Source organism: Jaculus jaculus, chromosome 9 (assembly GCF_020740685.1).
Source record: "Jaculus jaculus isolate mJacJac1 chromosome 9, mJacJac1.mat.Y.cur, whole genome shotgun sequence".
NCBI lineage: Eukaryota > Metazoa > Chordata > Mammalia > Rodentia > Dipodidae > Jaculus > Jaculus jaculus.
In genome coordinates this window covers 44,527,749-44,551,742 of record NC_059110.1, presented here as the reverse complement: position 1 = coordinate 44,551,742, position 23,994 = coordinate 44,527,749, and the positions used below count along the sequence as shown (strand labels likewise).

The window sequence follows — 23,994 nt, the reverse complement described above, 5'->3', positions numbered from 1 at the left end:
TTTTGATGTGTTATTGAATTTGATTTGCAGAGGTTTTGTTCAGGATCTTTGTGTCTAAGTTCTTCAGGGAAACAGACCTCTAGTTCTCTTTTCTTGTGGCATATCTGCCTGGTTTGGGTATTAGAGTGACACTAGCTTCATAGAAGGAGTTGGGGAGCTTTCCCAGTTCTCTGATTGTGCGGCACAATTTGAGAAAAATTAGTTTCAGTCCTCCCATGAAAGTTTGATAGAATTCAGCTGAGAAGCCATCTGGCCCTGGACTTTTCTCTTTAAGGAGGGTTTGATTACCCTTTCAATCTCGGTATTTGTGATAGGTTTGTTTAGGAGATTAATCTGCTCTGAGTTTAATTTTAGTAGGTGGTATGTGTCCAGGAATTCATACATTTCATTCATATTATCCAATTTTATGGAGTAGATGTTTTTGAAGTAAGTCCTGATGATTCTCCCAATTTCACTTATGTCTGTTGTGATCTCGCCTTTTTCATATCTAATTTTGTTAACTTGAAGCATTAGTTTTTTTTGCTTGATCAGATTGGCCAGGGGTTTATCAATCTTGTTTATTTTTTCAAAGAGCCACCACTTTGTTTCATTAATTTTAATTGTTTTCTTAGTTTCCAATTCATTGATTTCTGCTCTGATCTAAATGATTTCTTTCTGTTTGGGGCTTTTTGGGTTGGATACTTCTTGTTTTTCCAGTGCCTTTAGGTGAATGGTAAGGTTATTGATTTGGGATCTCTCTGTCTTTGTAATGAAGGCATTCAGCACAATGAATTTTCCCCTGAGGACTGCCTTCATTGTGTCCATAAGATTCCATATGTTGTGTTTTCATTCTCACTCATTTCTATAAATTTTGCAAGTTCATTTTTAATTTTGTCCACTACTCATTTATTGTTTAAGAGTTCATTTTCCAGGAGTTGGTTGGATTCCTGGCACATCTTTTGTTGTTGATTTCTAACAATACAGCATTGTGATCTGATATCAAGCAGGAAATTATGTTGATCCTCCTGGAGGAAGGCTTTGTGACCCAGTATATGATCTATTTTAAAGAAGGTTCCATGGGCCACTGAGAAGAATGTATAATCTGTGGATTTGGGGTAGAATGTTTTGTAGATATCCATTAGGTCTAATTGATCTATGGAGTTGTTCATCTCTCTTACTTCCCTGTTAATTTTCTGTTTGGATTTATATCTATTGCTGATAGTGGAGTATTGAAGTCCCCAACTATTATGGTATTGTTGGTTCTTTCTGTCTTATTGTAAAGTATGTTTTGTTTTATGAATTGTTGTACACCTGTATTTGGTGCAGAAACATTAACAATTGTGATATCCTCTTGTTGGATCATTCCCTTGATAAATAAGAAGTGGCCTTCTTTGTCTTTTCTGATTACTTTTGGTTTGAAGTCTATTTTATCTGGTATAAGTATAGCTATGCCTGCTTGTTTCTTATTTCCATTTGCTTGGAATATCATTTTCTACCCTTTTACCCTTAGGAGGTATCTGTCTTTAGTGGTGAGGTGGGTTTCTTGAAGACAGCAGTTTGAGGGGTCAAATTTTCTGATCCACCCTATTAGCTTATGTCTTTTGATAGGAGAGTTAACATCATTAATATTTAGGGTAATAGCTATGAGGTTTGATTTAATACTGCCATACTGTGGTGGCTTGGTGTTTTCTTGGCCTTTGCAGTTTTTGTGCCTTCTTGAAGTTTGGTTTTTGTGATCTGCTTCTTGTAGGCACTTGAGGTTGGCTATTTGAATCCTCTGTGTGGAGCATTCTCTGAAGTACTCTCTGTAGGTTTGGCTTTGTGTTCATATAGTTGTATAGCTGAGTTTTATCATGTAAACTTTTTCTTTCACCATCTATTATAAGGGATAATTTTGCTGGGTAGAGTAGTTTGGGTTGGAAACCATAAGTTCTTAGAGTTTGCAGTGTTCCATTCCTGGCCTTTCTGGCTTTTAGGGTTTCCATTGAAAAGTCTGAAGTAATTCTGATGGGTTTTCCTTTATATGTACCATGTTATCTCTCCATAGCTACCTTTAAGACTTTATTTTTTAGAGACTTAATGATAATATGTCTTAGAGAATTTCTGCTTTGGTCTAGTCTGTTTGGAGTTCTGCTAGTTTCTTGGAACTTGATGGGACTTTCTTTTGAGGGACTGGGAAAATTTTCTTCAATAATTTGCTAAATAAGTTTTCCATAGAATTTTGGCCTTGTTTAATTTGGTTCACATTTTCTACTGCTTTTTTATGTATAGTTTCCAGCCCTCTGTCAAGTTCCCTTTTCATGTCATTTTTTGATTTTCTTGATGCTTCTTGGAACTGATCCTTGTATTTTATGCCTTCATTGAGCTTAGCTAGCTGGTTATTGACGTCCTCTTTTTTTTTTTTTTTTTTTTTTGTTCTCTTTAAAATCAGTTAACTGTCTTTGGAACCCTTCCTGGTTTCTTTCTAGTATGTCTAATCTAGTGAGCAAACTATTCATATAATTATTGGTCCTCTATTGAGTTTCTATTTTCTTGGCCCTGGTTGCATAGTTATTTCTTCATTTGGGGGTACTGATCCTATTGTCCCTTTTATATTTTCATTAGAGTCATCCATTGTGGAACTGGGCAATCTAACTGGATTTACTTGCATCTGAATTTTCATGCTATTCCTTTTTCACTGTGGCTTGCCCAATACAATGTTTCAGAAAGCCTAAGGTGTGGGACGTTAACCTTCTGACCAGGGGTGAGGGTGGCAGTGGTGAGTGGGGCAATGATCACCCACAGAAAGGCTATGGTGGAGACACTATCCTGGTCCCTGTTTGGTGGTGGGAGGGAGTAGCTGTCAGTGGAATGGCAATTGCATGCTGTGTTCAGATAAGCTGGGTGGGGATAGTAAGTGAGCCAGTAATTGCCCACAGGGGTCAGCAAGGCTGGGCAATAATGGCAACTGAGCCCCCCAGTTGCCTGTGTGGACAGTAAAGCTGGACGGGAACAGAGATCACCCCCTTCTGGGGGACAGCAAGGCTGGGGAGAACAGAGATCATCCACATGGAGGAGATAGCAAGATTGGGGGGGAACAGAGATCATGCATGTGGGTGGGGAACAGTAAGGTTGGGGGGAAGGATGATCACTCATGCGAGTGGGGGACCAGAGGCCTAAATGGGAATGGTGGTCACACATATAGGCAGGGGCAGTAAGTCTGGGGGGGACCAGCAATCATGAATGCTCACAGGGGTCAGCTGTGCTGTGGAGGCCAGCAATTACACGTGGGAATGGTGGGATGTCCATCGAGTCAATGGAGGCCTGCCCAGTGGAGGGAAAGCCCTGGGTGGAGGACCTAGCCTGCTAGCTTGGGTCCACTGGGCCTGCAGTTTGTGTGGGAGATAGCCTTCTACTGAGACTGTGGCTATGATGGCTGCTTGAGGGCATGGGGGACTGGTGGGCTATCCAAGAGTGTGGGAATCAGTGGATTCCCTATTTTGCTCCTTCACATGCTCCTATTGGAAACCTACTAGAATCAGCAAACCCCTAAATAAAAAGTACCCCCAACCTTAAGGGTCTTGCCTTTTCTTCCTCATGAGGTAAGGTGAGGCTAGGCAGATGCTATCTTGAATGGAAGTCCTCAAAATATAATCTTTTAAGATAGAAAAATGGCATCATATTACAAAATTATATAATGAAATGATAACTAATTATTTTAAAAATGTAAACATGGAATCCATTTGTTCATCTGTGTCTTGTAGGAATAACTCCAGTGATTGTTGAATAGTCACAGATAAAGGATTCAGAGATAGATAGACCTACATTTTATCCTTGTTCTAATACATTAAACACATGACCATGGATACTCTTTGGGCTTCATTAGACCACATTTAAAATGAAGAAGCAAAGTAAGAGATCCACATTTCACTGGTTTCACCCTTATGAGCACCATTTGTTCTGTGCATGAATGGGAGTGCTCAAACAGAAAGTGGCAGTGGTCATCACTTGGCTGAGCCAAAGACCAGAACTGATTAATTGCATGGAAATTAAAAAGAGCAGTCATAGCTAGAAGGGGCCATAGGAGTCATCCCTTGAGTGAGCTCTGCATTTGGAAGCACAGATCTTACATAATTAAGCAACAATTGCAGAAGTTGCCTTTCCAGAAAACACAGGACTTGAAGTTTAAGTTAAGTGAAAAGGGATTGTCTTCACATCAAAACCCAAGATGTATCAAGACACAATAAAGACTGCATCCATGGATGAAGGACAATGTCATGCATTAAAGGTAAAATGGAAACAAGCCACCGTCTCAGGGCCTAGATCAATCCTCCAAGAAGCCTGAGATTTTTCAGGTCTTTAACTGTCCATTAGAAGAAAATCCCACACTCTTCAGAGTAAAAACAAAATCAATTGTCCAATAACACATCATCATGAAATTGAATAGGCATTGAACCACCAGGGAAAATTGACCAATAATTAAAAGTAAGCATGACCAGAAGTACAGCAATTAATATCCCACATGTCTTAATTAGCATACTAAAAATAAAATATAATTATGTCCAAGAGATTATAAAAGAAGGGTATAATAAGGAAAGTGATGAAGGATTTCAAGGGTAATTGTAGCTCGAATGGAAATAATTTAAATCCTATGAAAAAATACACAGGTTTAATGATAATGGAGAAAAAGGGAACAATGAACAAAATATGTCAGCAGCACAGAAGAAAAATAAAAACATTTATTCAACGAACTGCAAGACAATTCTGATTAAGCTGTATAAGTGTGATTAGAATCCCAAAAAGAGGTAAGAGGGGAACAGAGCAAGAAGAAATGGTAGCAAGATCTTGGCAGTAGCAGGAGCTTGCTTGCAGAGTCTCCTGGTCTTGGACTCTGCCCTAGCTACTCACGTTACACTATACAAGCGTGCATACACACACATGCAAGTAAATGAGTAAATAACAAATGGCTAAGAATTGCAAGTTGTAAAAGGACATCAACAGACTCAGTATGCCCTGTAAGCCTCAGCAGCCTAGATAAAAAGAAAACTGCTCTGATCTAGTCACAATGGTGCATAAGCTGAGGCAGGAAGATTACTAAAGCCCAGAAGTTAAAGGCCAACATAGGCAAAATAATTCATGTGTAACTTTCCATAACAAACTGTAAGCCCATCTCTTCCAGGCAATTTCTCTTCACCTTGGTTATCTCTTGAATGTGCCATAGAAACTTCACAATGCTTCATGAAGTGAAATAAAATTAATGCTGTTAATATTAACTTGAATTACAAAAGGAAGACTTGTGATAGTAAGTAGAATATCGATTTCCCTTTAGCCACAGCATGGTTTGAATAGATTTCCTGTGTTTGAGGAGTTGCCCACAGTTGCAGTCAGGCTCACATTGCTGGCAGAACACACCTGACCAAGAACAGCTTTGTGGGATAAAAAGGTTTATTTTGGCTTACAGACTTGAGGAGAAGCTCCATGACAGCATGAGTGGAGGGTGGACACCACTGTCTGGCCAACATAAGATGGACAGCAGGAACAGGAGAGTGTGCCAAACACTGGCAAGCAGAAGCTGGTTATAACACCCATAAGCCCACCCCCAGCAATATACTACCTCCACGAGGCTTTAACTCCTAAATTGCCATCAGCTGGGGACCTAGCACTAAGAACACCTAAGTTTATGGGGGACACATGAATCAAACTACCACCTCACCATTTAAATTCTGTCTTGAAAATGTGGCAGTTTGAAATAATTCTGAAACTCAAGCACACATTCCAGGTGGAGACTTTTGTGGGCAATATAAGAAAACAATCTGTTCTACACTGATGGTAGAGGTGGGAATCTGTCCAGCATTCATCCATAAAGTGCCTGCAATGTTATGTTCCTGGTACAAAGTGGCAACAGGGGAAAAGCCAAAATCTATCAGCAGCAGATTGCCTTCAGGTAATCCTACAGTGTGGTTTGGCATTGGCCTGAGGCTTTATGCTCCTGTCTAGTTCTTTGTAATGGTCCTTTGAGCCTCCCACCACCATCCTTTTAAATACACTACTCCTGTTTAATTCATGCAGACTCATTTCCAGTTGTTTGGCATCAAAAATGTTGACCAATATAGTTAGTTTGAGAAAAGGAAGCAAGTCTGAGCCACTGATAACATTTAAATTAAAATTGAAAGTTTCCTGTATAGGTGAGAAACAAGGGGAGTAGTGGCTATCAAATGGACTTTGAAGGAGAGAAACTACTTGTAGGAAATGGACTAGGGTAAGTTAGGACCAACGTTCAAGCTCTGTTGCCTGAAATCCTGCCATCCCTGAGAAGTTCAGACAAGCAATATCAAACAGCAGCCTTCCAGCACTCCAGGCTCATGCAGAGATTCTTAAGGGTTTATTTTTCTTATATCAACCACCATTCCCAAGATGTACTTATATAGGAACCCAATAGCAAAATCATTCAAGGACAGAAACAATAACATTTCTGAGGCTATATGGAGCCAAACATAGTCTATGTGTGCTGGATTTCTTTTAATAATGTGGTGCACATCTTGTTTGCTCAGCTGCACTCCATTGTAATGGAGTAATTGGACTTTTAGTTCCTTGGTGATTTTAAAGTACCACTGGACGGAATCCACCAGCTCTTGCCAATGATGAAGGATTATAATCTTCTGACCAGTGGTTTATCAAGCCCAACAACACATCAATATATCCTGAGGTGGGGAGGAAGTTTAAAAAAAAAAAAAACACTGAGGTCTGGGCTGGAGATATGCACAAAGTGGCACATGTGTCAGGAGTTCATATGCACTGACAAGAGGCCCTGTAGTGTTCTCTCTCTCTCCCTCTCTCTCTCTCTCTCTCTCTCTCTCTTTCTTTCTCAAATAAATAAATAAATAATTAAAAACACTGAGGTTTGATACCAGGTCTCAGCAACAATAAACCTTATCTTTTTGTTCAGAGAGCTAATGCAACACCCAACTCTCCCTTGAATGAGAATAAGACATAGTTTATTCTGAGCCAAATATGAGTGACCATGGCCTTGGAAGACAGATTTAGGTTGTCCTTAATGGCATGAACCATTATGGTTGCAAGTGGTTACATGCACATTTTATAGTCTATAATAAATTAAAGTTATGAATTAATGAATTTACCAAAGTTAGAGGTAGAGAATCAGGTGGGAAGTGACAGCAAAGTGTAGAAACTGCTGCTATGGGTTTCAGATGCTGTCTGATGCCATTCTTAGCTTTTGGGTTGATGGAAGCTCATATGGTCTGCTATGCACACATTTCAAAAGTTGCACCTGGGGCTGGAGAGATGGCTTAGCAGTTAAGCGCTTGCCTGTGAAGCCTAAGGACCCCGGTTCGAGGCTCGGTTCCCCAGGTCCCACGTTAGCCAGATGCACAAGGGGGCGCACGCGTCTGGAGTTCGTTTGCAGTGGCTGGAAGCCCTGGCGCATCCATTTTCTCTCTCTCCCTCTATCTGTCTTTCTCTCTGTGTCTGTCGCTTTCAAATAAATAAATTTAAAAAAAAAAAAGTTGCACCTGATAGGGGAATGTCAAGTGGTCAATAAATGGCTCTTCAGGGGAATAGCAATAGCCCAGGATGATTATTTCTTCCAGGATGATTTTGACTTGGGACCTCTCCATAATCATGGAGGCTCTCATTAATCAATATGGCTACAGAACCTTCAGCACAGATGAGGGTTTTTCCAGGAACTTCAGCTCATAAAAGGTGTGGCCTGGTCATTATGCCAGGTACTTCTAATGTGACCAGTACTCAGAACCACATCTGCAACACTGGATCTCTACAACAGCAGACTGGAGAGGCGTGTTACCAATACCCCATGTCAGGTGTTGAACTAAAAATACAGACTTCTGGCCCACCTTACATTGTGTTGTAAAAACTTAATAAAGCTGCAATCACTATTGGTGAATAAGCATGGTCCCTTCACCTCCCATCTTGTCCTTCCTTCTCCCTCTAATGCACCCACCCCTACTTGAGGGAATTAGTAATTTCTATACTTGAGATTATACACAAAATCTCCATCTTCCCTTGCAAATCAAGCATATACCAATTAACAGCCATAGTTTAAGATACTGACTGCATCATGAAGCACAAGCAGAAGTAATAAACACATGTGAGAATGATTACTGATGAAGGATACTTGGTATCTAAAGGGTTTCCTTCCTCATATTCATCTCTCTAACATTACCCAGTGGACAGTCATGCTGCCAATGGACACCTCAACAGAATAAAATTATCAGCCTCACTGAAACTTAAAAGTACTTACAATGTGTCAGAGCAAAGGAAAGCAATATCAGTTGTTTGATAAATGGATTGGTGGCTTGGTTTTTCATCGTTTTTGTTGTTATTCTTAGTTTTATAATAGAAATAAAGATAAAAAGAAAGTGCAGAAATATACTCTACCTAGTAACTATTCACTTTTTCTTTGTATAACATAGATTTAATACTTTGGTCATAAGACAATACTAGATGTAGGCTTGTTAAATTTTAAACATTAGGATTTTAGTTTAGAATATGGAATATAAATATATTCAAAATGAAGATCTTCCAGAACCTTGATAATAGTTATTAAGTACAAAACCAAGAGATTCAGTTTAGGAACATGGTTCATCATTCCACCAGATATTGACCAACCCTTCCAATCCTTTGGCCTAATCCTGAGAAATTCCTAATATATGTACTGAGATGCTTTTCTCCTAATCTTTCAGACACCACCAAAGGTCCCCATCCTAATGACAGTCACACATCACTATAATTACTTCTTCAGTGTACTTATTGAGAAGATGTTATTTCCCAGAGGAGAAATGATAAATGTGACTGTTCTTGATTTACTTTCAGTTCTAAACACAGTGCTAGTAAACAGTAGACTCAATAACTTGGTATAAGAATCAAATGATAACTAAAACTAAGTGTTAGACAAATGTGTACTTTATCTACTAAAGTCATAAAACTTCTCCCAACCAGGAGATAAAATTTGGTATAGAAATTAAGGACTTTCCCTTTGGTAATTACAGACCCCTCTTATTATTAGTAAGTGGAATTCAAACACCCACAAAGAATTTTTTTCTACTGTGTTTTTCTAATTTGAAAATAGTACCATGCAACATAGAATAAGAAAAAGACTTTCCCTTCTTATATTCCCCTATGATAAGCATACATAGTACACAGATGGGGCAAGCTGTGTACACTGTGACAGCCATTCCATACTAAGTTGGTCATACCTATTTTCTTCAGGTTCTTGATATGTTATATCCACTCCATGCCACCCTTTCCCATTCTCCTGGGCTACACCTCCTCCTATCTGAGTATCTCTCATTGAGGCAACAGAGGCAAACATAATTTGCTGGAGTGTTACCTACAAAGTCTTACTAAGTTTTGCTAGGGTCTTTCTCTTTCATCAGCAAGGTTTTTCTAGCCTTGTACTTCTCTCATAATAAGAACATGCTTTAGGGGCCAGGGAGATAGCTCTGTGAATAAGAGCACTAACCACACATATACAGGACTTGAGTTAAATCCCCAGTACTCACATGAAAAGTTGAGCATGGCCATGCATGCCTATAATTAACTTTAGTCCTGACAGGGATAATGACAGGAGGATATCTAGGGCTTGCTGATCAGACAGTCTGGTGGAGAAATAGCAGCTCCAAGTTGAGTAAAAGATTCTGTCTCACGGAATAAGGTGGGAAACTGGGGTGTTCTCTTCTGGCTCTGTACATGTGTATGTGTGCATTATACTCAATACATCATATATATGCATGCATGCACACATTTCATGGAATATATAAATTTCAGGAATCTAACTTGGAGTCATCTCTGTCCTCATATTTTTAACTTGTCCTTACCACATATGGTTAGATAAGTTCATCCAAGAATATTGCATGCTTAGAGAAATAGGCTGAACAAAACTTGAGGAACTTTTAGACCAGCACAGAGATTAGATGCTCTTACACACAAGTGCTAGCCACAAATGGCATCAAAAGTATGAATTAAGTACTTTGGCAGGCCAAACGATTTATGTCCTCTTTACCCTACTGCCCACACCATATTCTTGAAGCCTTGGTTTAAACTACTATGTCAGAAAAGAACAGTTTCCAAGTAACTCAAATCCCAGGAGCCTGAAGAAATTGTAGGTTGTATTTTTCTCACATCCTGATATGTCTAAAGATGAATACTTGTTGGTTCTGGTTCAGCCCTCAATTCTCTTAACCCTACCCTCAAGGTGGTTTTGTGGTCACAAGATGATGCTCTATATATGAAATTAATCCACATTCCAGTCTGGAAAATAAAGTGAAAAGACAAACTCCAGCTGAATCTGACCCTCTTCTACGTAGCTTTTTCAGTAACCTCACTTCTACTTGCAAACTATCAGCCACAATTGAGTTGTATGACCCTTGTTATCTGAAAAACAGGCTGTGGTTTAGTTTTCAGTTGAACATGTTGCTGAATTCTCTTATTTTGATTTTTCTGTTGAAACATTTGGTAAAACATACCATCCTTACTTTTCCATTACCTTTCCCCCAGTGCCATGTTGCTGGGCCTTCCCACTACCTTCATTATTCTCCTCCAATAACCTCAATATGCTTGAAGTCTTGTGTGTGCATGCGTGCATGCGTGCATTCACATGTGTTATATATGTATGAAATAACTTTTGGCTTATAGTAGCAATTGCAAAAAGTTTACAATAAAATAAATTCATTAGGGGGAAGCTTATTCCTTTACAGGCAAGTATATCAATGATATTTCATTCCTTAACATTTTAAGTACTATGGAAAATAAATAATCTGCACTCTATTCTCTCTTTTCACCTGTGAAATAAAGAGATGAACCAGACTAATTGAAATGAAAACAATATATTTCTGACACACAAACCAATATGACCTAAGCCAGGCATGGTGGCACACACCTTTAATCCCAGCACTCAGTAGGCTGAGGTAGGAGGATCACTGTGAGTTCAAGGCCATCCTAGACTACATAGTGAATTCCAGGTCAGCCTGGGCCAGAGTGAGACCCTTCCTCAAAAAAAAAAAAAGTGCAATTTTGGGAAGACAATAGCTTCTTGAGGCTTTGGGGATAGACAGATGGCTCAGCAGCTAAGGAATAACAACTTAGGTTCGATTCCCCAGTACCCATGTAAAGCCAGATGCAGATGCACAAAGTGGCACACATATCTGGAGTTCACAGGTAGAGGCCCTGGTGCACCTATTCCCTCTGGTGTATCTCTTTTCTCTGTCTTTCTCTGCTTGCAAATAAAAAGATAAAAATATGTTTTAGAAAGATAGGATTTAAAATTAGTAAAGCTGGATACCATATAAGCTTTTTAATTTGTGCTGATTTGACAATTCCACCACTTAAAAATTATTAAAGTATTAAAACACTAACAGCTATATGGAATTAAAAGAGTTGTTAAGCCAGGCATGGTGGTGCACACCTTTAATCCCAGCACTTGGGAGGCAGAGGTAGGAGAATTGCTGTGAGTTCAAGGCCACCCTGAGATGACAGAGTGAATTCCAGGTCAGCCTGGACTAGTGTGAGACCCTACTTTGAAAAACAAAACAAACAAAAAAAAAGAGTTGTTAACTACTTCAGGCACCTTCTAGAGATGGCCTTGTTTCTCCAGGAGGTGACAGTCCCATCCCTTTTATTACCCCTTCTTACCTAACAACTAGACTCATAATGGCAATACAGTTCTATAGTTAAAGGAATTGGGACCCTGTCCAAAGTTGAGTTTCAGGAACCCAACTCAACATCTAACCCCTGCTGTTTTACAAGCTCAAACAATCAAACCAAATAAAATTTTTCTCTCTCTCTCTTTCTCTCTCTCCCTCTCTCTCTCTCTCTCTCTCTGTCTTGCTCTCTTTATCCCTGATTAATAATGACCTTCCATGAAAGATAAATAAAAATGAGAAGCACTTCCATGCTTAGACAGGTGTAGCTATCCTATTTAGTGCTTAATAACAATATATATAGTAACCAAAGCCAATCAGAGACATGAGCTAAAAAGACAAGTAATATTTTGGTTCCTGATCCCAGATCAGAAACGAACACAAACAGGACACTCCCAGATTGTCCTATAACTCTACTAAGTCACATATTCTCTTGATCAAAGAGACTATGGTGTCCCAGATGTTAGACCCCAAACAGTGCACAGTCTTTAAGAGTAGAGTCAAAACATACAGGAAGATATCAATGCTTCCAAGGGAAACTGCAAGGTCAGCACAGCTCTAACTCATCCTAGCAAATGGCATAAAGGCTGAGAGAGACCTAGAGTTTCTTCCAAGTCCCTAAAGTCTCTCCTAAAAGAGCCACAACTGAGCTTCAAAAGTACATATTTACTTAGATTTTGGATACCTGCTTGGTCTTAAACACTCATAAGAAAAAGTATAATCAGAAAGAAAAGTATGTCTTAAAAGTTTTAGACAATACAGCCTTGAAAATTTTCCTTCTTAATTCAAAGGTCAAATGATAAGAGTGACAATTGTACTTAATATTGTGACTATGAGTTTTGATAGATGTTTTCACAACAATGCAGTGACATCCATGCCATTATCAAGGTTAAAGGTTATGTATGTGGTCTGCAAATGTCTCACCTGCTTTATAAGAATAAGCCATCTGGTGAACAGCCTTAGAAATAGATTTCTAGATCTTCATGGTAGAGAATTATGTCTTTCACTTCTGGTAATAGTAATTCTTCTAATATTAAACTTTATATGCTCAACTGCTGTCTTGACTTTATCTCCTCTCATTTGGAGTCAGTCTACACTCAGATGGTCCTATGAGTCTGACTCCATCTACCTGGGCCCCTCATTCATCTCCTAAGGTCTAGAGAATGGAAACCCAGAAGAATCTAATCACCTTACCTATAATATGGCTACAGACTATCCTTGTGAACTTCAATATTTTACTAAGATATTACTAACATTTATTATTTGTGTCTCAGTATAGTTCCCAATGCCAAAAGTACAAGGAGACACCCCAACACCATAGGCTGAACACCAAACTACAGTGTTCTACCACAGGCTCTTAGATGACTTTCTCTCCAGAGGAGCCCTGACTGCTGTGCCCTCACATTGCCCCCTTTCAGCAGCTAGGAGTAGTCATCACCCCATTTCCCCAACAGTGGTCCAGGTGGCATCTGAGGGTTCGGGTTTGAAACACTATAAGACCTAGTCAGTTTCCTTGGTGAGGCAGTCAGAAAACAAAGGGCCCTTGGTGGATTACCATATTCTAAAACCAGAACAATTGTCTCTAACCATTAAGCAACCAGTTCAGCCCACAAATGATTGGCTTTAAGACTTAGTGAATGAGCTTGTATAACAAGCAGGTCACCACCACATGATCACTGCCTGTGTGGTCTGGCTAAGGCATCTCAGCACCCCATCCCCAATAGAAGCTGGGATAATCTATGAGAGGGAGAAAATGAGGGGTAAATTCCCCACTCCTGGGAATTATATAGTTAAGAAACTTAGAAACTGTATGGCTGACTTAGACACTGAGAAAGCATACGAATGACCTGGGACAGGTTGAGGCTCTGGGAGTCTATCCAAAAACATTGTGCTCAGCCAAGGCAACTATTCACTGCTCCTGCCATCAGCCTGCCCTGTTCCCTGTTCCTTCCTCAACACAAAAGATGTCCTGGTTACTACTAGGCTTTCAAGGATCCCCAAATGCAGTCGTCAGTTGAATGTTCACTAGGGGCTCCCACTCATTCCTGATTAGGTGCTATTCTTGCTTGTGATTCGGGGGCCTGCTGTTACTGGCTGTGCTATAATTTTGATTCCTGTTAAATAAAACATGTTGCATATATCCACTTATTCTCTCCCACTGACTTTTTGATTGTCTCAGCCTGGCTTGGAGATGGCTTTTTTTTTTTTTTTTTTTTTTTTTTTTCCACTTCCAAAGTAAGAATTCATTTCAGCAGAGTAGAGTTGCTCCCTCCTGCTTCACCACCTGCTGGGGACCAGGAGTTTAATGTATGAGCCTGTGAGGAACATTTTTACATTCAAATTGTAACATATATATTCGACATAGTTTGAAAACTTTATATTGAGTGAAAATGGTTGTATGTCTTGATTCCAGTTAGCCTTATTGAAATAAATTCTCTAGTAATAGTTGTAGCAGACCCAAAGTTTGAGCCCCACCACCACAAAAAAAAAAAAAATTCAAAGCTGTGTTTATTACAACAAATACTAAATTAAGTACTATTTTGAAGGGACTTTGAAGATATGATTAAAGACCTCAATCAGTTAACCTAAAAATAACCTACATAGTTTATTTTTGGAAGAGATGATCTAATTACACAAGCCCTTTAAAAGCAGATGAGGTGCCTACAATCCCAGCATTCAGGAGGCTAAGGTAGGAGGATCACTATGAATTGGAGGCCAGCCTGAGCTTGCCTCAAAAAAATAAAAAGGAAATAAAAGCTTGAGAAAGACTGAGAACAGTATATCAGACAAGGCAAAGCCAAAGGAGGACTCTTCTTTACACCACTGCTAGTTTAAAGATAGGTGAAAATGGGAAAACTAAAGTAGCCTTTAGGAGCAAGAAGCATCCTTCACCTGACAGGAACATGGAAACGGGGCCTCAGTCCTGCAACCCTAAGGAACTAGCTCTGCCAACACAATGGGTGACTTTCTGAGGACTTTCTCCTGGTCATTCCAAATAAACCCATCTAGCCAACTTCTCAATTTCATTCTTGGGAGAGACTAGGAATAAACCCCTGCATCCTAGTCATCAGACCTTAAAAAATTACATGTTCTGCTTTCAGCTACTTCATGTGTGGTGACTTGTTACAAGACAACAGGAAACTAATGAGATGTTAGTACTGGGAGTGAGGTGTTACCATAGCACATATATAAATTGTGGGTGCATATCCAGAGTTAGACAGCAGATAAATGCTAAAAGAAGCTTGAGAATAACTTTAAGGAGGTCTGTGGAGATGGCTCAGTCAGTAAAGTACAAGCAGGACTTGAGTTTGGATCCCCAGTAAATGCTGATAGTAGCAGCATGTGCCTGAATCTCAGTGCTCTGGAGGCAGTGCCAGGTGGATCCCTGGGCAAGCTGGCTGCCTAGATTGGCCAAATTGGTGAGCAATTAAAGAAGTGAATAGATACTCACCTCTGGCCTCCACATGCCATCATACAAGTGTGCACCCACACACATGAACAGGTTTTTGTTCGTTCTCTTGGTGTGGTTCATTACACTTGTTGAGTTGAACTGTACATACCTCCCTAGGTACTTAATCTTAGTGATTTTCTAATGTGCTTACTGGATTTGGTTTGCTAATATTTTGTTTGGTGATTTTTGCACTTATATTCATCAAAATTATTACCCTATAATATCCTTAATATTCTTTTATTGTGTGTTCATCTCTAGTTTGGTGTTAAGGTAACACTGGCCTCATCTAATGTACTAGGAAGAATGTTTTTCTTCTGTTTCTTGAAATAACTTAAAGAGAGTTAGTACTAGTTCTTTCACTGTTTGATAGACAGTGACACTATCTGGTCTGGGCTTTTCTTTGATGGGATATTTTTTATTACTGATTCAATCCTTTTATTTTTAATATTTTATTTTTATTTGTTAGAGAAGGGAAGAGAGAGAGAATAAGTGCACCAGAGCCTTTAACCACTGCAAATAAACTCCACATGCATGCAGCATCATGTGCATCTGGCTTAGATGAGTTCTGGGGAATCATACCTAGGTCCGTAGGCTCTGCAAGCAAGCACCTTACTGCAAAGCCATCTTTCCAGCTGCTCAATCTTTTTCAATGTGTGTGTGTGTGTGTGTGTGTGTGTGTGTGTGTGTGCATGCACACATATGCATGCACGTGGCATATGTGTAATTGAAATGTGGAATGGGTAGGAAGGGTTCCATGGTATAATGGTTAGCACTCTGGACTCTGAAATGTGGTATGGGTGGGAGAAGGTGTATGCACCTGTATGTGCCCTTGAAGAGCCTCATATCCTTATGTGTAGCAGGAGGTGCTCACTTGCAGTGGCCACAACAAAACACCTGGTGTCCCCCACATCACTCTTTTGCCCCTTCTTGTTTTAAACAAAAGTCGCTTATTGATACCAGAGATTGCTGTCTTTCACAAGCCCAAGATATTCCCTAGTCTCTGCTCCCCTTTAAAGGAGTGGGGTTACAGGCACATATGGCCATGTATGTTCTGGAGACTCAAACCTAAGGCCCTTCATTAATTCATGGTTTCCATTTCTTCATCATTCAGTCTTGGAAATATGTATCGACTTGGAATTTATCTATTTCCTCTAAGTAATCAAACTTGTAGTCATATAAATATTCATTATAATGACTAAATGGTATTTTGTACTTCTGAGGTGTCTTGCAATTTTTTATTTGAACTCTGAACTTTCTTGTATGAGTCTTCTATTTTTCTTCATCTAGTTAAGGCTTTTCTATTTTGTTTCTTCAAAGAACCAGTTACAATTGTGTTGATCTTTGGCATTAAGCTTTTAGTCTCCATTTCATTTATTTCTGCTGTTGTCATCATTACTTCTTTCCTTCAATTAATTTGGTGTGTGATGGGTTTTTGTTCTCCTAGATCTTTAAGAAGCTGTTTTAGGTGGCTTGAGAATTTTTTGGTTTTTTTCTTGTTTTTATTTGGGGGAGGATATTGATGCAGGTATTGATTGCTATAAACTTCCTTCAGTACTATGTTTGCTGTACCTAATTAATCCTAAATTTAATCTCCATTTTCCTTTTTAATTTTTTTTGTTTATTTTTATTTATTATTTGAGAGCGACAGACAGAGAGAGAAAGAGAGAGGAAAGTGGGCAAGCCAGGGCTTCTAGCCACTGCAAACAAACTCCAGATGAGTGTGCCCCCTTGTGCATCTGGCTAACATGGGTCCTGGGGACTCGAGCCTTGAACCAGGGTCCTTAGGCTTCACAGGCAAACGCTTAACTTCTAAGCCATCTCTCTAGCCCAAATCTCTACTTTTCTTTATTTCAAAAATTACTTAATTCTATGCTTGAATTCTTTCTTTATTCTTTGTTTTTTAAAGTAAATTGTTTATTCTATATATTTAGGGTTTCCAAAGTTTTTCTTGTTGGTTTTTAATTTTATTTTATTGTGGTCAAAAAAAACCCTGATATGACTTCAGCTTTGAAAACATCATTGAGACGCTTTTGAGGTGTAATAGTTGATTATTCCTAGAGAATGTCCCATGTGCTGATGAAAGGAATTCTACAGCTATTGAATGGAATGTCATGGCTATCAAGTAAATATATGTCATCTGGGTACAATTTAACTCCCTTGATTCTTTATTGATTTGGAACCTGGATGATCTTTCTGGTACTGTAAGTATTATAAGGGTATGAAACATTGAATTTTATTTTGAGTTCATCAATTCAGCATACAAAAAAAAAAAAAGGTAACAGGTAAAAGTCACAAAATGAAAGAGATTGTATATGTTCTTAAGAAAATACAAATGTGTGCTAATTGTTCCAAAAAGTTTACTTATTTAAGAGAGATAAAGAGTCAGAGAGAGAGAGAGAGAATGGGCATGCCAAGGCCTCCAGCCAATGCAAGCAAGCTCCAGACACATGTACCACCTTGTACACCTGGCTTGCATTGGCCCTGGGGAACCTGGGTCCTTTGACTTGCAGGCAAATGCCTTAAACTGCTAAGCCATCTCTCCAGCCCTCCCAAAATATTTTAACTTTATTGTAAGAATCCAGTTTTCTGCCTATTTCGCACTCCTTTCACCTAAACAAGGGGACCGAACTTGAATAGAAACATATGATAAAACAAATTGTGTGGGAAACCCAAGAGTAAAACTGTTCAGTGTATTTTTACCTTGCTCCTTGCTGGATCTAATGCAAGAATGGCCATTCTCAACAATCAGACATCCCAGAAAAATGTTAGTATCACTCTGAAGGGATGCACAGTTATGGTGAAGGGTCCTAGAGGAATTCACATCAATGTAGAGCACAGGCTCCTGGGAAAAGAAGAGATTCCACATAGGAAATAGAAAGGAACTGGCCACTGTTCGTACTCTTTGTAGTCATGTTCAGAACCTGATCAAGGGCATTTTACTGGGCTTCCATTACATGATGAAATCACTTTGCCAATGGTGTTGTTATTCCAGAGAATGAGTCTCTTGTCAAAATGTGAAATTTTGGGGGTAAAAAGTACACCCACAGGGTTCAGATGAAGACAGGTATTGCTTGTTCTGTGTCTCGGGCCCAGAAAGATAAGTCAATCCTTAAAGAAAATGACATTAAGCTTGTTTCAAATTCAGCTGCTTTGATTCAAAACCCTGCAACACTTAAATACAAGGATATACAAAAGTTTTGGACGGCATCTATGTTTCTGAAAGAGGAATAGTACAGCAGGGTGCTCAATAAGTTCTAAGTTATCCAACTATAGAACAAGATCCTGGATGGTAAGAACAATTTGAATTTTTATTAAAACAATAGACTTCTGTTTATTCAAAGGCAGATTTCAGTCTTTGGGATGTAGGCTTTGGTTGGAAGTGCTGGACACATAAGAGGATGCTGAGCTTGACCAGACAGCTTTACACTTCTCAACCATGCAAACAAACTACATTACTCTTCGTCATAAAATCCTGGAGAATTTTACTCACCTCATAACAAAAGAAAATGTATTCAGGAACACCAATGAAATAGACTAAACTCTGAAAATCTAACACAACAAAAACCCCAATCTTATGAATGAGCTTCTGACAACTATTATAATTTTTAAGCACTCTTTTCTTCACACACACACACACACACACACACACACACACACACACACCTTCCAGGTCTAACTCATTTACAATTATATCATAATCTATCATTCATAAAAATAAGTCTTATGGTACTGAGATGAAAGCTCAGTTGGTCAAGTGCTTACCTCAAAAGTATGAGGACCTTATTTTCATGCTTAGTATCCAGGAAAATAATTCTGGCAATAGTGGAGTGCACCTGTAATATTACAGCTGGGGAAGCAGAGACAAGTGGTTTCTGGAGCTCAATGGCCAGCCAATCTAACATAATTAGTGAGCTTTGGACCAGTAAGACATCTTTTCTCAAAGCAGGTGTGGTGATTTGATTCAGGTGTCCCCCATAAATTTAGGTATTCTGAATGCTAGTCTCCCCAGCTGATGACAATTAGAAATTAAAGCCTCCTGGAGGTGTTGTATTGTCGGGGGAGGGCTTGTGGGTATTATAGCCAGCTCCTTGTTGCCAGTGCTTGGCACACTCTCCTGTTCCTGTTGTCCACCTTCTGTTGGCCAGGGGGTGATGTCCACCCTCTACTCATGTCATCATTTTCCTATGCCATTGTGGAGCTTCCCCTTCAGTCTGTAAGCCAAAACAAACCTATTTTTCCCACAAGCTGCTCTTGATGGGGTGATTTCTAACATCAATGTGAACCTGACTGCAACAGCAGGTGAATATAGTTCCTAAGGCTGATAGCCAAGGTTATTCTTCAACCTCCACATGCACATTTGTACACACATGTGTGTTCAAACACATAAAACAACATATTAACACATGCATACCACACATATGCAAAAATGAGACTTCTGATGATTTCCTTTTGAGTTATCATATGTCTTTTAGTATATTATTTCCTAAACACTAATAAGCCTAAACTCTTCCAAGTTCTGTAGTACCATCCCCACAATAATGCTAATCTTGAAAGTAATATTCCAATGCCCAGAACCCTCAAATCAAAAATATCAAAAGCTTAGTTTATATCAAGTAAAGGAAATATATCCTTTGGCTCACTTATCAAGATAAGGACAATACATTTAAAACAGGAAAGAATTTTGCCATCAAGTTATCCTCATAAGAAAGCACTTCTTGACCATAAAATTTTTTTAAAACTTTATTTATATTTATTTATTTGAGAGAGGGAGAGAAAGTGGCAGAGAGAGGGAAAGAGAGAAAGGATGTGCCAGGGCCTCCAGCTTCTGCAAATGAACTCCAGACACATGTTCCCCCTTCTGCATCTTGCTTACGTTGGGTCCTAGGGAATCAAACCAGGATCCTTTGACTTTGCAGGCAAATGCCTAACTGTTAAGCCATCTCTCCAGCCCCCATAAAATTTTTTTAACTAAGTTAACAGACATTAATCATTCCAAAAGACTTTTGAGACTTTAAGAAAGGTTACTTCCTTATTCTGATAGTTTTCCTTTGGGTTTGAAGAAAAAATAGAAGAGGGAAAAGATATCCTCATGTCAGTAAATTTGAAATTGTGGGCAAATGCTTCATAAAACGTGTAGAGATAGCTATTAAAGAAATTGGATCTTCCCATTGTGGTCAATTATATTAGTGTTCAAAATATTTGCATTCTCTCTTCATGATGTCCTGTCCTTAGGGGAGAATTATGTGTTCCCAGCTGTTTAAATCAGGCATGTCCACTGAACTGAACTAAGTCTCGTGCAAAAACTTCAGAAGCAATCCTACCATGAGCTTTTTCCTTCAGCCTTATAGCTGGTAATGTTACAGACAGAAATAGTTCTGTTATCCTTGTTTCCTGGCATAAGATAATGAGAGCAAAGCCATGGCTAAGGGAGAAGCAGAGCAAGGAAGACATATACCTTTCTTTGAAATACTAATGTCATTTGCTATTGTAGTCTAATCTGGATATCCTAAAACAGGAGGAAACTCATTCTTAAACTATAGTAAAGACAACACTAAGTGGCAGAGTTTAAGCATTAGAATTGAAAGTAAGGATATCCTCTATCAGCTAAATAATGTTGTATATATGACACTGTATTTGATATCCTAGATAGCTCTCTAAGACAAGAATGAAAAATAGGTGAGAGATAAATAGACAGAAAGTAGAGATTGTTCATATATATAATATTTAAATTATCATAAATATGTTTAAATATATTTAAAAAATAAAGTAAAACTGTCATTTTTCCAAGAGAATTGCTATCCAACAAAAGATGCTAACAAGAATAGGTAAAATATTATTGAAAAACATAGAAGACTTAAACAAACAGAACTCTAAACCCCAGAAATAATCTAATAAATTATTCAGTTACATTCAGACCCAGAGGATCAGTTTATTGAAGCTAATGAAGCCAATTTTCTAATGTATAAAAATGAGAAAAGACCCAATAATAATAAAGACAATATTGAAGAAAAATAATGAAAAAGAAGATAAGCAAATACAATATTGAAGAAAAATAATAAGACATGGGGAATCACGCTACTGATACCTTGGCTAGCTCTGAAATAAAAGCAACTGAGATGATGGGATATTGGCATGGGGATTCAGGGAAGGAGGCAAAGAAAGGCCAGAAGCTGATGTACACATATGAGAATGTGGTACATGATGAATATGACACTAGCCCATGTAGGAAAATGTCTTTCTATCTTCAGGGCAAGGGGAGTAAATTAGAAACAAAGATTATAAATTTACTATGAAAACATTTAAAAGCAGTATATGTCAAAAGCCATCATTAATGAAAGAAAGAGGGTGAAGAAAGGAAGAAAGAAGGTGAAAAACTGGGAGGAGATATTTAATCTGTATATAACTAGGAGAAAATTAGTATCCAAGGCATATAGTATATGCAAATTAAAATAAGTCTACCTCAAAATATGAGAAATGACTAAGAAGTTGATTACTACAAAAGAAAAACAGAATGGACAATAGACACAGGTATGCTAACACATTAGTAAATAGTGAAATTGCAAGGGAAAAAGGATAAAAGTTCATAACTTTCAAAGTGGTAAGCATTTAGATGTTTGACAGTATGGAGCAGGGAAACATTGTAGGGACTCCTGGGAGGATCAAACATGAGTTCTTCCCCATGATAATTCAGTCTTGTTTGATAAGGTGGAGAGCATATACCCTGTGGGCCAGTGATTCCACTCCTGAGCTCATACACTAGCAAGAAGTGCACACCCAGCTCTCATGAGGCATGCACAAGAAAGAAAAGTCATTGCAGATTTTTTTTTAAATTTTTTATTTATTTAATTGAGAGAGAAAAAGAGAGAGAGAATGGGCATACCAGGGCCTCTAGCTACTGCAAAGGAACTCCAGATGCATGTGCCCCCTTGTGCATCTGGCTTATGTGGGTACTGGGAAATCAAACCTGAGTCTTTAGGCTTCACAAGTAAATTCCTTAACTACTAAGCCATCTCTCTAGCTCCCATTGCAGCATTTTTTTTTTTTTTTTTTGGAAACAAGGTCCATTTATTCAGTTACAGTCACTTTGCCTAACATGATATTTCATATGTCATTTATAGACTTATTTCACAAATATATCATTCAAAACCAGAACATTTGTAATTAGTTTTACATAAAGGAAGCTGTATGTTTAACATGTTCTTCAAAAACAGAAATCACTCAACATGGCATGCATGAAATAATCTGTGGATGTAATTTATTAAAATTCAAAAATTATGATACCAGCATTTTTAATTGAAGGTCTTCTCATCTATAAAATGGGAATAAGATTGACACCAACCTCTAAGGCTTGGTGTAAGAAATGGATGAATTGTGGCAGATAAAAATGTACATGCCTTAAATAGAGAAAACATATTGTATTAGCTGTTGTTTAAAAAAAAAAAAATCTAGGGCTCCCCTTACATTGTTTTGATTACCAGTAATTGTTGTACTACACTCAAGGCTTCAGATATTTTTGCTCATAAGGTTTCTTTTCTCCACAGCTCCTGACCCCATTTTAATGAAGGGTGCTCTACGTCTCCAACAAGTTGATCTGCCACAAAGGCAGCAGGCTTGCTGAGATCTGGATGAGCCTTTCATGTTCTCTGTGGTCATGTTCAAGTGGAACCTTTGGTCCAGGGGTGATGTGGGACAACTATCCCATGCCACACTGTTCCCAGTGAGGTCTGCCAAAGGTCTTTAAATTATCAGATCTATACATGATGAAACATGCTAGAAGGTGTTTTAATATTACTCTTTAATGGGGTTTTTAATTGTAAAGTTCTACTAGAAATAAAAAGAGAACAAAGAAAGGGAGGGAAGAATGGGATGTGAAATTAAAAAAAAACCTAGATTCCAAATGTTTTTCAAATTAGAAAAAATACACATTACTAGCAAAGGAATACTTCTGTCAGTGCTACCCAGCATTTCAATGTCAGTAAATGTCTTTTACCATCACCTTTAATAATCTCTTCTCTTTACTCACAAATATCCTCAATAATAAGGCTTAATGTGAAATAATGTCTCATACCTACTTGAAAATGTATAGGCATTTTTTTTTAATTTTATATTTTATATTTATTTGAAAGTGACAGACACACAGAGAGAGAGGCAGATAGAGAGACAGAGAGAATGGGCACGCCAGGGCCTCCAGCCACTGCAAATGAACTCCAGACGCATGCACCCACTTGTGCATCTGGCTAACGTGGGTCCTGGAGAATCAAGCCTCAAACCGGGGTCCTTAGGCTTCACAGGCAAGCACTTAACCGCTAAGCCATCTCTCCAGCCCACATTTTTAAATTGCTCTAAAATAGATAGTTTGTTCACCAGCCCTTCTCTAATTCTGCCCCTGCAGTGTTGAAGGTTTGTCATCATAGCCACTCAGCATAGGAGATATTGAGAGAGCAGACTTTTAGGACTGTATGTACCCCATATACTCATACACTCATGTGTTTGAATACTTAATTCCTACTCAGTAGTGTTGTCCAGGAAGGTGTGGAACCTTTAGATGGAGCCTTGCTAGACAAAGGCATTGAAATGCTACACAGCCCAGTGCCACTTGCTGTTCTCCCTCTCTCTACTCTGTCTCTGTTAATGTGATGATGTGGTGTTTGCTTACCACTCCTGACATGCTTTCTCCACCATGATGGATTTCCCCTGCCACTGTAATCTGAAATTTCACTCTCTCCTTCCTTCTGCTTCTGTATTTTGTCTCAGTAATGAGAATTTTACTGAAACAGACCATCAAATCACATTGAAATATTGGCCCTTTGCTAACACGGATAAGGTTGATCCTGCAAATACCTTCTATCTCATCTCCTATCTGTTTCATGTTATAATCGTTGGAGAAAATTTATTTGATTTGAACCTAAA

General features: G+C 38.6%; 1 pseudogene; it reads left to right on the top strand.

Moving 5' to 3' along the window:
* The first annotated feature begins 17,812 nt into the window (after window positions 1-17,812).
* Window positions 17,813-18,335, top strand: LOC101593364 (annotated as a pseudogene).
* The last annotated feature ends 5,659 nt before the right edge of the window (window positions 18,336-23,994 follow it).